General features: G+C 39.8%; 2 long non-coding RNA genes across 4 annotated transcripts; both read right to left on the bottom strand.

Annotated features, from left to right (window-relative positions):
• Window positions 1-7977: 7977 nt before the first annotated feature.
• LOC121803267 lies at window positions 7978-9018 on the bottom strand. Its single transcript, XR_006050947.1, has 3 exons — window positions 8805-9018; window positions 8543-8633; window positions 7978-8144 (listed from the first exon to the last, which is right to left on the bottom strand). It is a non-coding gene; the product is annotated as an uncharacterized LOC121803267 (long non-coding RNA).
• Window positions 9019-15425: 6407 nt separating this feature from the next.
• On the bottom strand, window positions 15426-17340 carry LOC121803122. Of its 3 annotated transcripts, none has more exons than XR_006050917.1 (4): window positions 17122-17340; window positions 16246-17030; window positions 15963-16083; window positions 15426-15869 (listed from the first exon to the last, which is right to left on the bottom strand). It is a non-coding gene; the product is annotated as an uncharacterized LOC121803122 (long non-coding RNA). The 3 variants fall into 3 exon arrangements; XR_006050918.1 differs by having other exon boundaries at window positions 16246-17041; XR_006050916.1 differs by having other exon boundaries at window positions 16246-17046.
• Between the last annotated feature and the right edge of the window lie 472 nt (window positions 17341-17812).

Genomic DNA, 17812 nt, shown 5'->3' on the forward strand with positions numbered 1-17812 from the left:
AGAGTGGAGATGCCATTTTCTACCTTGTCTTTTTATTTTTATTTTTATTTTTATTTTTATTTTATAACTATTGCTTTTATTATAAAGGATTTATTTTACTTTTGATTATTTTATTTTAAGGTATTAATTTGTATTTTTAGCAAAAAAATAATATATTTATTTTTTCTTATTTAATTTGTATCTATTTTTATTAGTTTATTCTCTCAAATTTTATTTTCATTACTTAAATTAATAAAAAACATTTTCTTAAATCTTATAGTACTTAAAATAAATCAATTAATTATAACAGGACTAAGAAAGTCTTTGAATGCCAGTCCTATATATAATTAAGAGTGAGCTGCACCAAAATCCCACCAGATGCCCCTAACTTTTCGCTGTGTAACAGCAGAGGCCCCTAACTTTTAAAAATCCCACCAGATGGATCTAACAAAATATGTAATCACAAAACGTGTATATTTTGCCATTTTTTAGACGAAAATGCCCAAATGGGCTGAAGGGCAGTGTAGACCTTTTACGTACTACACCTGCTCCCTATGCCTGCACATAGTCTGCATGTGCAGGGGATGTCTATTTTATTTAGTAATATTAAGTATGATCTTCTTCATTCTCACGATAATTTTGAAGATAATAAGTTAAATATAGTAGAAATATATAATACTATAATATTGTAAAGTTCGCATATATAAATAAATAGTAGTAGTACTCATTTTGGGGAGTTCTACGTCATTATTGAAATTAATGCGTGACAATGTGATTTGTTAATATATGGTTACATTAGATTTTATGAAAATGTAACCTTAAACGAATTAGGAAAAGTAAATTAACTTTAAATTGAGTGGCGTTCCTATCCGTTTTAAATAGAGTGGATAAAGATAATTATTAGTTGTATTGTGGAATGTGAATGTCTCCCATTTTCCACTTCCAATTATGCCACTTGACCTTATACCTGCCTCACCCTCCTTCATTGTCATGTTTATTTGATTACATTGCATAAAACAATGCAAGAGAGTTTCTAATTTAAAAAAGTTTTTAGTATTTTAAAAAATCAAGATAAATACTCCTATAAGCTTATTAGGAACTTTATTGTAAAATAAACTATTTCCTAATAATCTTTATACAAACTCAATTAACCTATTTAACTGATACATAGGAGTAATATTTTGCTAGTCTATACATAAGAAAAAGAAATTAACTAACAATCTTTTAGTATTAGCAAGTAAAAGGTTCCCCCTAAGAATAGGGGGATAAGAACCATGTTTTGCTGTCACATCAATTACTTTCGCAGGTCCCATCAACAGTGCATGCAGCTGTGGCGGCCATATAAAAGGGTGGTTTTGCCCTTCCAAGCCCTGAGGGTGTTATGGTCCGAAAAAACACGATTTGTGATTACATGTTTTGTTAGATCCCTCTGGTGGGATTTTTAAAAGTTAGGGGCATCTGCTGTTACACAGCGAAAAGTTATGGCTTTTTGGTGCAGTTCACTCTATAATTAATTTGGTCCCCACCTGACATAAAACTAGTTTTGGTATTTGTATACTTTCTCCGTCCACAAAAAATAATCATATTTGTGAATGACACGAATTTTAATAAAAAAAATTGGTAAAATAAATGACGAGGAGAAAAAATAGGTAAATTAAAAAAGATGAAGAAAAAGTAGGTAAAGTATTAAAAGAGAATCGATAAAATGAGTAAACTATGAAAGAGAAACTTTTACATTTTAAAAAATGTGACTAATTGTGGACATCCCAACATAACAAAATTGGACTATTTTTCGTGTACAGAGGTAATATTATTTTCTTAGAAAAGGACCTCATCTAAAAGCATTTTGATTTGAATCGATTACAATTTAAATAAGATTTCATTCTTCCTCAGCAATATGTTGAAAGTTGTTGGTAGGATAGTGTATGGAATTTTTGTTAATAATCATTTGGTTGTTGCTCAAAAGTAAGATAAGAATACAACTAATAATAATGTAACTACAAAGAGGAGAATTAGAAACATAAGTTTGTATAGAAGATATTGCTTTGGATCACAAAGTTATAATGGATAATTGTGATTAGAGTGAGATTATGTAATATATAAGTAAAAAATAAGTATATGACTCGTACTTACAAAAGTATATCGTTAAAGAATGTAGAAATTGTTTGTGTATTCTCTATCTTTACCCCTAACCATTGATTATCTGCCTCTTCCAGATAAGGTCCGCGAAATCGAAATCGAAACCAAAACCGTATACAATGTCTCCGGGGGAGGATCGCCTGCTGTGTTAAAAAACACAGCAGGGCCTGCTGTAGTTTAAACGCAGGGGCTTCCAAATGAAACGCAGCAAATGATTTGGAGTGAGAAATTGTGGGATGGCAGTACTCCCTTTTGTTCACCCTCTTTAATTCATTTCTTTATTTAATTAAATAAGCGCTCGGTCAGGATAATATTTGGAGGAGTAGCTATTAAAAAAAAAATTTAGTATTTTGTTTTACAATCATGATATAGTCGTAATAAATTACTTTGCATATGTAAAATTTCCAACATACAAACACAAGTTTGCATTTTTTGTTATTGATGCATCAACAAGCAACACAAACGTTATTTTCGTTCAATTACTAATATCAGTGTATTGATCTAACGACAACTTAATTCATAGTTGTAGGATTAGCTATTTACCAGATACACACAATAAATTATTTGTATATTTTTCTAAAATAAATTATGAGCTTTGAATAGGTAAAGAATAAAAGTTTAAACTTTATCCTTTCTCCAACCCTTAAAATATAAAATACTTTCCTTATAAGTTTTGTTCCTTAAAATTATGATTTTTTAAAATTTAGGGAATATTTTTATCTAATGAGGTGGGACTTTCTAATTTATTATAACATTATCAAAATTTTTAAGTGTTTTAACCAATAAATTTAAGTGAATTTTATAGTACTCCCTCCGTCCCATGTCACTCGCAATTTTTTTTAAGTCATAAATTTGGGATAGATTTTTAGTGTAATTAAGTTAGTATCTTAAGTGTAATGAGACATCACTTAATAGGGGAACACTTAATTAACTCTAACATATATTAATTAAAGAGTAAACGCCAAAACGGGTCCTAAACATATGTCCATTTTATGATTTTGGTCATATACTTTATCTTTTGAATTTTTGCATCCTGAACATTTCAACTCGGATCACAATTGGTCCTACACTAACAATTTCATCAATTTTCAAATGGTTTAACCTGATTTTGACCGATTTTTAAACGGCTTGAACTCGATTGAGACTGTTAAAACCATCAAAATCGGTCAAAATCGGGTTAAGACCGTTTAAAAATTGACGGAAGTGTGAGTGTAGGACCAATTGTGATCCGTTGAAATGTTGAGTATGCAAAAATTCAAAAGATAACGTATATGACCAAAATCGTAAAATTGGCACTTGTCCAGGAGCAGTTTTGGCATTTACTCTTAATTAAATGCCCTAATTCTCATTTAAAATAGAAATGATGTAAATAGTTTGAGATGAGCTGAAATAAAAAAAATGCAAATAATAGTGAGGGAATACTATATTTTTATTTGAATAAAGGAAATATTGCAAAATAAAAAGATTGCATACTTTTTTTATAGCTTGCGAAAAATGAGAACGGCCTAGAAAATTAATTAATAATTACAGAAATGGGGTTAAAGCAATTAACTTAATGGTATTGCTTAATATGTCTATTTTAATTAGTTTTTAACTTTGTTATAAATAATACTTTTTAATAGGTATATAAAGTAAAAGTGGTCTTGGTATCATGATTAAAATAAAATACTGTACTAAAAAAACATCCATGATAATTTTAAAAGCTACTCAGTGAAGTAAGTTACCCTAACCGTCGACTGCTATTTTAATTAAATAAAAAAATGGATAAAAAAAGAGTGAACAAAAGAAATAGAAATATATGCGTTTACTATTCTTCCATCCCACAATTTCTCACTCTAAATCATTTGCTGTGTTTCATTTGGAAGCCCCTACGTTTAAACCACAACAGGCCTTGCTATGTTTTTTAACACAGCAGGCGATCCTCCCCCAATGTCTCCATATTCATATCATGCACAAATTTCTGGAATGACAATGATATATCTAGCAGCTATTTATGTGTTGATTTTTTGTTTTCTTTTTGGATTTTGATTTTATTTGGTATTTGATGATGAAATTTGGATGAGAATTGAATTTATTTTATTGTATTTTATATTCATGAGATTGGTAATAGAGTTGATGCTCGTTGTGTGGGGATTTTTTCACAATAGGATTTTATTCGGTTTTTTTTTGTTTGGAATGTTTTGAACTTTTGATGTCGATGTTTATTGGACAAAAAATTTAACTGAATGTGAAATGTTGAAAAATATGTGTGTCTAGATAAATTGTTATGGTATTTATGAATTATGACAGGGGGAGAAGAATCGTGTTATTTTGTGCATACTTTTGAGTAAGTTTACGTGTGATTGAATATGAGCATGGTAGTTTTCGTACTTAGTTGAACATTATACTTACGCATAATATTCAAATTCAATTAATAGTACTTGTTTAGAAAATTATTTATATTATTTAAAAACTAAAAACAAGTCATCGAGGCAAACTCTGATTATGAAGATGACATGCTTTGTTGGTATGCGCAGTACACAATGTGCTCAATGAAATGCGGGGCACTCCGTTGCTGATGTCTTATGATAATCCTAAATCCACATCTCTTATGTCCATTTTCTAAAAATGTACATATAATTAACGTTCAAAGTACTAATAAAATAATTAGTAAATTAATGATGCACTTTTTATTATCATCAAGTAATCTATCATGATCTAAAGTGCCAGTGTTAAAAAGGGCAGCTCCAAGGGAGAACTGGTATGAATCAGTAAATAGTGTTGCTAAATAAACCAGAACTCATTCCAATAAGCCATAAGAGATTTAGAACATAAAAACAAAAAAGGGGGGAACTAGCTCAATAGCAAGGAAAACAACTGGAAAAAGGGAAAGAAGACTTAGCTAAGTAATCAGGGCTGTCCTCCGAGGCGACCACACCGCGCCGGAGTGGGAGACTGCCCGTTAGTTTCCCCGCGATGAGCTGGAACACGACAAAGGTTCGACGACGACGACCCCGTCACAGCGAAGAACGGGAAACGACGAAAGGGCAGCGACTCCCCATCGACCGGAGGGAAGTCGACGCCTTCTCTCCAACCGAGAGCTCGACGGAGAGAGAGAGAGAGATAACTCGACAGAAAGAAAGAGCTTGAAGGAGAGAGCTCGACGGAGAGATGGCGTGATTCGCCGGCGACGGTGACAGAACCGTGAAGGGTGGCGCGGATTTGAGAAAGAAGAAGACCGCCATTGATTTTGAGTTTGTGAATTGGGGAAAAATTTAAGAAAAAATGAGGGAGGAAGCGAGAGTGACGAATTGGGGGTAGAAATTGGGGCTCCCTGATTTGGGCCTCTTTTAAGAAAAGTAAAGTTTGGGCCATGCCCATTAAAAATTGATTGGAGCCATGACAATTAAATTCTGTTAGGCCTCAATAAAAAATATAAAAAAAAGAAAGAAAGAAGAAGAGTTGGACTCTTTAATTAAATTGGGCCACTGCCTTAGATAAATTTGAGACTGAAATTTAATTCTGTAAGTCACGGAAGAAAGGAAAATGTTAGCCACGTTAACATAATGTCCAATAAATGATTAAATTGGGCTTTTAGTAGTCAAGTAAGTATTTCAAAATACTTAAAGAAAATAATCCGGGAATATAATATACCCGAGCAGTTCGGCAAGACTCCGAACTGCTAAATTTAGAAGGCATGAAGTAAAATATTAAGCACACGCTTAGACATGTATACATGCAAGATAAATAGTTACTTAAAGCCTAATTTAAGTATACCTAGGCATGCATACATGCAACACTATATTACTGTTGGATAGAAAAAAGGCAGCTCCTATGGAGCAATAGTGGCTTCTTAAATAGTCCAACCAAATGCAAACTTCTTGAAGAAGATTTGAAACAATTTTAAATAGATGGACTAGAATCTGTATTTTGTGGACTAATTTTGTGATTGCAGTATAGCAGGTTTGGTTCTGCTTGGAATCCGGCGACAGCCGGCGGGTGAGGCGACGAGAGAGATACTGGATGAGGCGACGAGAGAGATGCCGGAGAGAGAAATAGAATTAGAGTACTACGTGTTTAAAATTCTACAATCCTATTGCTTTTTATATGATAGTGGTTACGTTTAACCATAGCAACCCACGCTATGTTATAGTATAACACATCAGAGGATCTCCCCATCTTACACGTGTTTTTATTGAATGTGTCTTTGTTATATATTTCTCATAAATCAAAACGTCTATTAAATTTTGATGTTTGTGTAGTGTTTTTTGTCATTTGTCACTTTGTGTGTATTTGTGCCTTTTGTATATGCATTTTATTTTTGTGTGTACTAATGTAATAGTTGGGTGAAAGATATAGTCATACATGATTTATGGTTTTATATATTCATTTATTTTGTATTTATAACTTGAAACTTTTATGTGCCGTGCATAGCACGGGTGTTAAAACTAGTAACAATAGCATGCAAGTGGATAGTATAATTATGATATAGCTAATGGATGATTATCCTATCCACACAGACGGTAATGTAAATTTTGAATACTATTGACTGCTAAAGGTGGGTTTGGTGTTTATACTAAACAATATTTGAAACAAAAGAAAATAAAAATCTATACAAGGAGAGTTTTGGAGAAATTTACAAGATTGCCATTTAATTTAAAAAATTATATTAAATTAAATATACCATTAAATGTGTGATTAAGTGGAGTGAGTATGAGGTTTTCCTATGTCATGTGTGATTAAGTGGAGTGAGTGGGAGGTTTTAATTAATAGATCATAAGGGGTGTGTTATAATGTTAATTTTTCTTAAATTGCTAACTCATAGTGTATTAAAAATGTCAAGACATATTTGTGTTGACATTTTAACAAACGGTGTTGATATTTAAATATTAATGTCAATACAATGTATTAAAATATCAACGTAAGTTTATGTTGACATTTCAGTATCATTGTGTTGACATTTTTAATACACTACGTTGATGAGTTAGCAATTTAAGAAAAGTAAGCAACGGATCACAACCCTAGATCTCATAAAACATAAATTATGGTTGGACACAAATCAGAAGACCATATCAATATGATGAAACATGGTAATACCTTGGAGGTGCTTGTTGAGAAAACCGGGTAATTTTCTCTCAAATATTTTCTCAACAGTGCTGACGTATGAATACAATCAACAGAAGCAACGAGAAAGGAAGGACCTGCTCGATCCAACGAGCAGCCTGCTGTATACATATCATATCTCTGGTAAGAGGAAGACGAATCCCTATTATTGGCGCCAACTCCCTCCGCACCTTCTGCATCACCATCTGCATTTGTCGAGTTCGTAGCCCCATCTCCAGAATCTCTATCACTCCGCAGATCAACCTAACTCTCCATTGAGGAGATTCGGGGATGATTAGAGGTGTTCAAGAAAGAAGACGACGATGAAGAGGAAGAAGAGGAGCTTCGGTACGGATGATCGTTTTAATACACAAACGAGTTATTTTCACTATGAGTTCTGTTGAAGAGTGACGAATTGTGAAGAATTGAAGGTTTTAGTATATAATGATAAGATTGATTTTAATTTTAAAGTTAATGTAGTGTATAAAGAAGTTTTAAAAATGATGAGTAATTATCCATTGTGTTTAATTCTTTATTGTGATAGATTTTTATCTTTCTACTCCATGATTTAATGTTTAAACATTATATTATGCGATTTGTTTCAAATTTATTATAATTTATATAGATTTTTTATTCTTATAGAACTAAAATTGTTACTCATTGTTAAATATTGATTCTAATTTTGTTAATTAATTTAAAATTGAAAATTAATATTTTAAAAATATATTAATATGTGCATACTAGTAATACATAAAGAATGAGATTTAATCCGACAAAGAAGAGAATTCTAGAGTTTTGGGCGTTAGTCTATAGAATACATAAACATTTACATATAATAATTTTGAAGTAGTCATATAAAAAAGATTAATGATTACACACAACAACAACAACAGAGCAATTCGCAGCATCCATCCAGCAAGCAGCAGAAACACATAGTCGCAAGGCTGCACCACACAAACACACCAACATCATCGGAATGAAGAAACGATCGATGCAAGAATAAGGACGAATTAAACCAACAGAGAAAGAAACTAATCTTCATTAGATAGAGACCAAATAAATTATTTACCTTTTTTTTGTAAGCATGAACAGAATTATGTATAGAGCGTTGAGTGAAATAGAGCAGAAGTGATCTACCTATAAGGCTATAATAAACATTATATTTTGTATATTTATCAAATATTCAAGATAGACATCAAATAAAAGCATCATTGAAGAAGGAGAAGAATGCAACTACATTGTGAAAAGTTACACATAAATTACATAACAAAATAGAGACTAAGAAAGAGAAATAGCAACTAGTTTGGACTTTAACAAGTCAAAATAACTTAAAAGCACATACCACCATTCCAAGATTCCGGTGCCCCTCCTCTGAGGCTGCGTCGCAGACGCATACTGAGGCGGCGCCACCACCGGTGGTCCCTGGTAGTCTCCTGTACATAAATCAAAACAAAACCATAACTATCTAAAACGAAAAAAAAATACTTTAATTTACTCCAGCGTAGTATTTATGTGCCAAGAAGAAAATCATAAAAGAGACAAAAATATTTTACAAACCCAAGCCAAGACCAAGTAAGAATCTAAAGAGAGAATAAAAAAATTACCTTGAGCAGGATAGGGGTTAGCATATTTTGGTGGTTCACTCATCTCTAACTAGCACAACAAATTCAATCAACTCAATGTAACAAAAGAAGCAGGGATTTAGGACTACTCTCTCTATATATGTTTGTGCATAATAGGAGAGAATAATAATGAATCAAATTCTTTACTGGGTTGAGAGGATATTTGTAGTGAGGATGTGATGAAAGAGCTCTCAAAGGTTAGTTAGTTACCATAATGAAATTGAAATAATGTGGGCTGTCTGATTTAATAAATGTACCATCTCACAGTTACACTTCTTACACATATGTGGGCCCTACCACGTGCCACTCTTTAAGTTTAGATCATCTTTGGAGCGGAGACTTAGGGCATCAGCAGTGGGGCGCCCTATGGCGCGCCACGTCATCAGTTTTATCCTCCCACCTCCCCACCTGTAGTGGGGTGCCCTAAGGCGCGTCACATCATCATTTTTTTAATATTTACAAAATCCATACAAATTTAAAAAAATTAATAAATTAAAATACGAATTTCAAAAACTTCATTTCATTTAATAAAAATTAATACATTACAATGCGAATTAAAAAAAACGCAAACTCAGCGACGGCGGTTACGAGTCACACTTCTTCAATCATGTCGCTCATGAGCTGCGCATGATCTTGTTGGTTGCGCATTGATGCCTGTCTAGATAGAACCTCATTGAAGCCTAACGGTAACCCTCTATCGGGTGTCTCGGTCGACGTGCCGGACGAGCTAGATGCACGGTCATCTTCATTCCAATCGGTGATGCTTCCGCTTTCATTCTCGACTATCATGTTGTGCATGATTATGCACGCATATATGACATCGGCGATGACTTCCTTGTACCAGGAACGAGCCGGCCCTTTCACAATTGCCCACTGTGATTGGAGCACACCAAATGCCCGCTCGACATCCTTCCGCGCCGACTCCTGCTTTTGCGCAAATAAAACCCTCTTCTCACCAATTGGGCAGCTGATCGTCTTTAGGAAAACTGGCCACCGTGGGTAGATGCCATCGGCCAAGTAGTACCCCATATGGTATTGGCGTCTGTTGGCAGTGAACTCGATGGCCGGGCCGTTGCCGTTACATTGCTCGGTGAAGAGGGTGGACGAGTTGAGGACGTTAATGTCGTTGTTCGACCCGGCTACGCTAAGTAAGCATGCCAGATCCAGAGTCGATGGTCAGCGACGGCTTCGAGGATCATCGTCGGGTGGCTGCCCTTGTATCCACTTGTGAATTGGCCTCTCCACACCGTCAGACAATTCTTCCACTGCCAGTGCATACAGTCGTTGCTCCCGAGCATCCCAGGAAACCCGTGCGCCGTCTCGTGCATCTGCATCAGACCCTGACAATCAGTGGCAGTCGGCTTGCGCAAATATGTGTCGCCATAGGCCTCTACTATCCCCCGACAAAAGCGCTTCAGACACTCGCGACCTGTAGAATCCCTGCAGTGGAGGTACTCGTCAAAAAGGTCCGTCGTGGTGCCGTATGCCAACTGACGAATAGCAGTCGTACACTTTTGCAATGGTGTAAGGCCGGGTTTGCCGATGCCGTCCTCCCGAAACGTAAAGTATTCATCACGTGAATACAATGTCCGAACAATGCTGAGAAAAAGGTACCGCGACATTCTAAACCGGCAGCGGAAAACAGTCGGGGCCCATCGTGGTTGATCGGCAAAATAGTCTTCAACCAGACGTCCGTGAGCTTCCGGGTGGTCGCGTCGGACATACGTCCTATGTCGAATAGGCCTATGGACTTGCTCAGCCGCCGCTGCCGCCGCCTCCTCCTCGCGCTGCATTGCCGCATAGCATGCCGCCATGGCCTCTTCAACGACTGCATCTAATGCTTCTGACGTCGAACTACCGGACTCGGACGAAGTAGAACTACTGGTGTCGTCGCCGAGATTCATTTTGGTTGGATGTTGAGAGAGAATATGTAAAGGGATAGTCGATATGTTCGTATGTACAAATGAATGAGAAACAAGATTTAAATAGAAATTAAAAAACGCGTGCCATCGTCCGCGACCATCGTCCGCGTAGCCCACAGTGGGGCGGCCGATGGCGCGGCCGATGGCCTATCGTCCGCGGCCATCGTCCGCGTAGGCCGCAATGAGGCGGACGATGGACATCGTCCGCGCTATACTCCGCGCCCTTAGTATAGGTCGCGACGATCGTCCGCGGCCTATGTCACGCACCCGCAATGGGGCGGACGATGGCGGGCGCGGACGATGCGCGCCATTGGGCGTGCCATCGTCCGCCCCATTGCGGATGGCCTTAGCCCAAGAGATAGACTTTTCAAATTTGGCCATTGGGCCCGCCATCGTCCGCCCCATTGCGGATGGCCTTAGCCCAAGAGATAGACTTTTCAAATTTGGCTTCCTAAATTGTAGATGATCGATATATCTTATGATTCTTATTCAAGGTGGAGATAGACACAATGGAACACATCATGTGTTAGCTACAAAATTTTCAGTAAACTCTGGCATCATTGTTATGATATGCTATTCACTAACCGAATAATCTGAAGACTTGTTTTTTTTTCTTGGTAGAGATATATTTTTGTAAAATTAATAAAAATAAGTGGATTTTATGTTTTATGGATTATTATCTCATGGTCCATCTCCGATATCCATAACAAAGTAGTGTTTCGAAACTGATCGAAACGGGATTTGGAAAATAAACTCTTCTGTATCATACTAGTACGTGGATTAGGCCATCCGCAATGGGCGGACGATGGCACGCCCGATGGCGCGCATCGTCCGCGCCATTCATCGTCCGCCCCCACTGTGGGTGTGTGGCATAGGCCGCGGACGAGAGTCGCGGCCTATGCTTCGGGCGCGACTTAAACCGCGGACGATGTCCATCGTCCGCGCCATCGTCTGCTCCATTGCGGACGTCGCGGACGATGGTCGTGCACGATGGCCATCGTCCGCGACATCGTCCGCCCCATTGTGAAGGCCACGGACGATGGCACGCAGACGATGGCACGCGATTTCGTTTATTTATAAATAGCGTTCATTTGTAACATTTCATTTCACATGATTTCATCTTCGAAACTTACATTTACATAATTACTACGAAATGGATTCAAGCCCCAATAGCCCTACGTTTAGCGAAGAGGCGCATTGGCCGGGTACAGAACCCGGCGATTATCGTTCGTTCGGCGACAACACCCATTACGACCCCGATTTCAGTACGGAATCGTATGGGTTGTCTGATATAGAGCCGTTGCCGCACCGCCCAACCGCATCGGCCGATCCCGCCCCCGCAGCGACCGGTGCCGCCAAGGGGGAGGCGAAGCGGAACCGGCAGCGGGCACAGAAGTTGCCGCCTCCCGGTGACTACGATGAGTACGCCCTCGGCCGTACGAACTACACCGACGACGAAACTCTCACTTTGGCCCAGTGTTGGGTAGATATATCGGAAGATCCGATATTCGCCAACAACCAGAGACAGACCGCGTACTGGGAGCGCATCGCGGACCTCTACAATTCGGTCAAGCCGCCGACCGCGTACAAGCGCAAGAGTGAGCAACTCCGCAAGCACTGGGATCAAATCAAGAAGCAAGTGAACTTGTACTCGGCGGAGTTCGAGAAGTGCGCGCGGTCACAGGGGAGCGGCGAGAGCGTGCACGACGTGCGCTCTAAAGCGATGTTGTCGTACCGGTCGATGTTCGGCGAGTTCAAGCACGAGGCCATCTGGGCGCTCTTGAGGGAGAAGCAGAAGTTCCAAGGTGAAATTCTGCACACTGGTGCCCCAAAGAGGACGAAGGTCACCGAAGCTGGTGACTACACGAGCAGCGGCAGCGGCACTAACCCGGTTGACCTCAACCGAACGTACGTGGATGAAGGGAGTTCCGGCACACCGGTGTCCTCCCGGCGTCCTCCTATCATCAAGGCTGCGAAGGCCAAGGGGAAGTCGACCGCGACGTCATCGTCGACCGCTGCAACCCCTATTCCGGACCCGGATAAGCTCCCGACGCAGACGGCCACCGCGTTTGCGTCGTTAGCTACAGCGTCGATGGCAAGGACGATGTTGCAGACGCACAAGGCCCTCAAGAAGTGCACCGACCCCGAACAAGCCGAGTATCTCCGTGCATTACTCGATGAGTTGCGTAGGAAGTTGGGAATTGGCCAGACATAGTTTTTTTCTTTTTTTAGTTGAATGGTGTAATTTTTTTTATTATTAAAACTTCGCCGCTTGTTATTTAGTCGTTTTTTTACTCGTTACGTGTTATTTGAAAACAGTTAAATTAATTAAACAAAACAACAAAATGATGATGTGGCGCGTCATAGGGCGCGTCTTAGGGCGCCCCACTGCAGGTGGAGAAGGAGGAGGATAAAAATGCTGACGTGGCGCGCCATAGGGCGCGCCTTAGGGCGCCCCACTGCTGATGGTCTTAGAGCATGCATAACGCAAGGGGCCGGGCCGCATCTCGCGAGTCCCGACCCGTCCCGAGCGTTGCACGGAGGAGAGTCACGGCCCAGGCTGCTCCCGGGGCCGCGTTCCCGGCCTGGCTAGCGTCCCGCGTCCCGGCCCGGGACGGCGTTGCACGGTGACGGGCCGCAAGGCGCGAGTCCCGGCCCAGCGTTGCACGGTGACGGGCCGGGCCGCAAATCCATTTTTTTTAATTTGATGTCTATAAATACGAGCCTTTGTTGTGCATAAATCTTACGTGCATTCAATTTCAATCCTACGTTACATTTCAATCCTCTATTAACTCGAACAATTATACCCTTTGTGTCGGTGTAAATGGATTGGTTCAACAGCGATCAACGTGAGATGGAGGAGTTCGTTAACTCAAACAATTGGTACATACCGGCGTCGCCACCATCGCAGCCGACGCCTAGTCCGGGAGTCGGTAGCAACGTCGACGGAACATCGCTGGTCACCACCGAAGAGTTCGAGGTCAGTGAGATGGAGCCCGCTCAAGAGCGGGGCAAGGGGAAGGTGGGCGAGGAGGATGGGCCGAAGAAGTACAGTCCGCAAGAGACAATGTGGCTTGCGAGGAACTACATCGACATCGCCGAGGATCCTATCATCGGCAACCAGCAAACCAGCAAGGTTTTTTGGGAGCGGATTGCTGAGAAGTATAACGCTGGCCGTCCTAAAGGGTCGATCGAGCGTAGCTACGTGAAGCTGCACAAGCATTGGGGCAGGGTCCAGGCGGATATGAGCAAGTGGAACGGAAAGTGGGCCAACGTAGTCCGGATGTGGCCGAGCGGGCACAGCGAGGCGGACCTCGTCCAGATGGCGAAGGATGCGTTCTTTGCTGACGGGAAGAAGGCCTTCAAGTACATCGACGTTTGGAAGCTCGTCGAGAAGAGCCCGAAGTACACCAGCGGTGCCGAGCCGGCGGCAACTGGGGCGGCGAAGAGAACCAAAGTTTCCGCCTCCGGAAACTACTCTTCGAGCGAAGGAGGTCCGGCGATCGACCTCAACGTGACGGACGACGACGTCTTCGGCTCCTCTCCTAGCATTCAGAGCCGCCCGATGGGAACAAAGGCGGCCAAGAGGAAAGCAAAGGGGAAGGCAACTGCGAGCAACTCCGCTATGGTGCCACCACCGACCAATCCGTCTCTGGATAAGATGTCCGACACTTTGTCGGAGATGAATATTACATGGCGGATGAGCCAGCTGACGGAGTTGACTGCGAGGGATACATCGAAGATGTCGGACGAGGAGCTCGAGTTGCACCGTGAGATGATCGCCTACATTCGCGCCCAAATGAAGAAGTAGTAGTCGTGGCCCGGGTTTCTTGTATTTTAAATTTGCTTCGTCTAGTAATGCAATGTTAATTTCGAATGAACAATGCATTTTTCCGGTTTCAATTGTTCAACGAATTGCGTTTTCGAGTTAAATAGGTTGGAGTTGTGAATAGTGTCATTTATTAGTTGCGGCCCGAGTTGCGGCCTGCTGAGTTACAGCAGTTAGGGCCTGGGCACTGTAGAGGAATGATGACGTGGAGGGGACTTGGGGCCGAAAATGGGGACGGAGTTACTGATGCCCTTAGAGGTTGGTGTCTGAATTTTCTTTTTGACTTAGGTCAAATATTTGATACCTTAAAAATAGTAAGAGGTGGTCGGAATCCCGTACACCTTGATCGTATAGCAGTTATTGCCATATATCTTGTTTGTGTCCCTAACCTCTTTTTTTAATAGTATTTGGCTCGACTTCACCTCTTTTATGAAACTAAATATCACTATAAAATGAATTGAAAGCAAACATTTTTGTTAACATTCTATATAGTAGTTTCTTTAGTTTTCCTACCTATTTCCCTTGATTTGACCCCTGATATAGTATATGATTTGGTCTTAAATTATGGAACATTCTCATCTAATACCACAAGGGCCTTATGTCGAGCACTAGTAACTCAATCGAGTCCTTTTATATATACAAACTATACAACATAAACAATATAACAAGCACCATAGCATAAAAGACAGACCCCTATACATAGTACTACTACTATATGTAACAAAAAAAACAATGACTAAGAGTGATAGACATCATAGACTCCAAAATAGACAAAGGTTTTCTTACTTTGTTATGTAAATTATGGTTGTGATTGGTTCATTGAAAATGTTTTTTTAGATTTTCATATAACACTTTTTCTCATTAACAGTAATTCTAAATTCTGAGTAATTAGGTGTTTGGTACAGCATAATTTCAGACTTAATCCATTGTTTGGTAAGCTATAGATATGGCATTCCATAATCATAGAAGTTATTGTGATGCCAAAAATATCCCTACTTTTTTGAGTGAAATATCCACAAAACCATCTGTCTTCCTTTATGGACAGCAAAATGGCGCCTTCATTGTCTGTCTTTGGCGCCACCTTCTCCACAATTCCCACCATATAAACACGCTTCATCCATTCACTTCACCATAAGTCCATCATAAACACATTTTGGTACAACAACAGCTCCGATGGCGGCTGATGGGAAGCGAAAGGTGATATCCGAGGGAAGTCCATCGGGTATCATTGTTTTCTTTTGCAGGTGTTTCTTTTCGTCTTCCACCAGAGAAAATTCTGAGCTTCCTCAAGAAGGCCTATTTTTCACGCCATGTTTCCATTGAACATGTCAGCTTAATTTTAAAAACAGAGAACATTTAGCTTATTGGATTTCGTTCTCGCATGTTTACCTCAGTCATGTAAAAAATGAAATTAGGTATAGTCGGCAGAGCTCTGCTTCCGACATGAACTAAAGCATCGACCTTCAGATTCTCAAACCGAACCTCGACTTTTGGAAATTCCAGGCCTACACTGCAAAGGACACAAGCAAAATTTGGGAACAAGCAGAGAGCATTATAAAATCACCTCATTGTAAAATTACTATCTATAATGTTCCACACAAAAACGGTGTACTAAATTAACACAAGCAAATTATCAAACACTTGGTATGCATAATTATGAAGAAATCCTTACACATCAAATCTCTGCCTAACTCTTCTCAAAATACCCTCCATATCTTCATTTACAGCGGCAATCAGTTTATCCAAAACCTGCTTCCGCTCATCATTGCCGATTCTACCAACATCCACCAACGCCAGCTCCCCAGCAGTGTTGCGATAGACGGCGGTTCGCGCGCGATCACTGCCGAATCTGTGTCTCGTGGTTATGGGTATGTGGTTGTAGAGGTCAAATAGTGGTGGGAGGGAGGGTGTTAAGGATCGTCTTCCTTAACGTGAATTCTACGAGCACAATCAAGAAACGGTCGTCGTCAAGATCGAGCGCCCAACGCTTGGGTCGGCGACGTTGACGGCAAAGGGCGGCTGAGCGCGAGGAATACCTCGTCGGCAGCCTGAGGGTATTATTTCTTGTTGCTAAAGAAATTGAGCCAATGTATAATATTTCATAGATGATCGATTAATTACATTGTGGCTCTATTTATACTAAAACCCTAGGGTTGGTTCGACGTAAACCTAATACGTTCGGGAAAGAACCAACTAAGAAAACCCGAACGGGGCTTATAAATCTCCCGACTCAATAACAAATAAAATAAAATAAGGTAAACAAAATAAATCCAAAGTTAAACCAACTAAACCAAAAAATAGACAAAAACGCTAAAAAAATGCCGTAGCTTTCTCCGTCTCAGCTATCGAGCTTCCGTGGAGGCTTGATGCGATCTCTCGGCCTCAACGTGCGTGTGGATGGCTCCGTTTGCTTCTTCGGACGCTGCTGCGAGGCTGGCTTCCTGGGTTCTGGCTCCCCTGCATCCACGCTATCCTGGCTCGTATCAGAGGGCAAATTAGGCATAAAGCTACAAGTCAGATAGTCGGACAAGTAGAGAAAAAATTATACCTGCTTTTATCTCCGATAGTGGAATGCCTCAGTCGCCGAATCTAATATCAAAACCAGCAAGATCCGAGATTTTTCTACCGAGTTCGCCGACAAATTCGAGTTATACCTTCAAGGTTGCAGCGAAATTTTAATTTTTTTTCGCCACACACAAAACGACGTTTTGTATTCCGGCTGCCTAGTCACGCTTCCGGCTGCCACATAGGATAAGTTTATACCGGAAAACTATCGGGTCGGGTCGTTCGGGAAATTTGCACAACCCGGTAAAAGTTCGTGATTTTTGACGCAACTTTTAAAGTTCACAGAAAAAACCTAACTATTATAAAAGTTCATGATTTTATAAGCAATTTTCCTTTTATTTTACTATTCAAAAGTTCAGATTTCGACCAGTTACAAAACTAATTGAGATTTTTATTTTTCAATAATTACAATACATATTACTTATTAGATATTTGAAAAAATATGTTTTACTTGGGATGGGGTCCAGTGAATTTGAATCCTAGACCTTTTTATAGCAGTATTACTCCAGAATTTTGCCTCCATGTACACAAATTTTCAATCGCAGAAATTTCTCATGAAATTGTAAATTTATGTCAATCAATGTTATTTAAGACGGCCATATTAATAATTATTTGAAGGACAATTGATAACCATATAAAAATTGAAACAATTGAAATTCATACACTGTACTATG

Source organism: Salvia splendens, chromosome 5 (assembly GCF_004379255.2).
Source record: "Salvia splendens isolate huo1 chromosome 5, SspV2, whole genome shotgun sequence".
Lineage (NCBI taxonomy): Eukaryota > Viridiplantae > Streptophyta > Magnoliopsida > Lamiales > Lamiaceae > Salvia > Salvia splendens.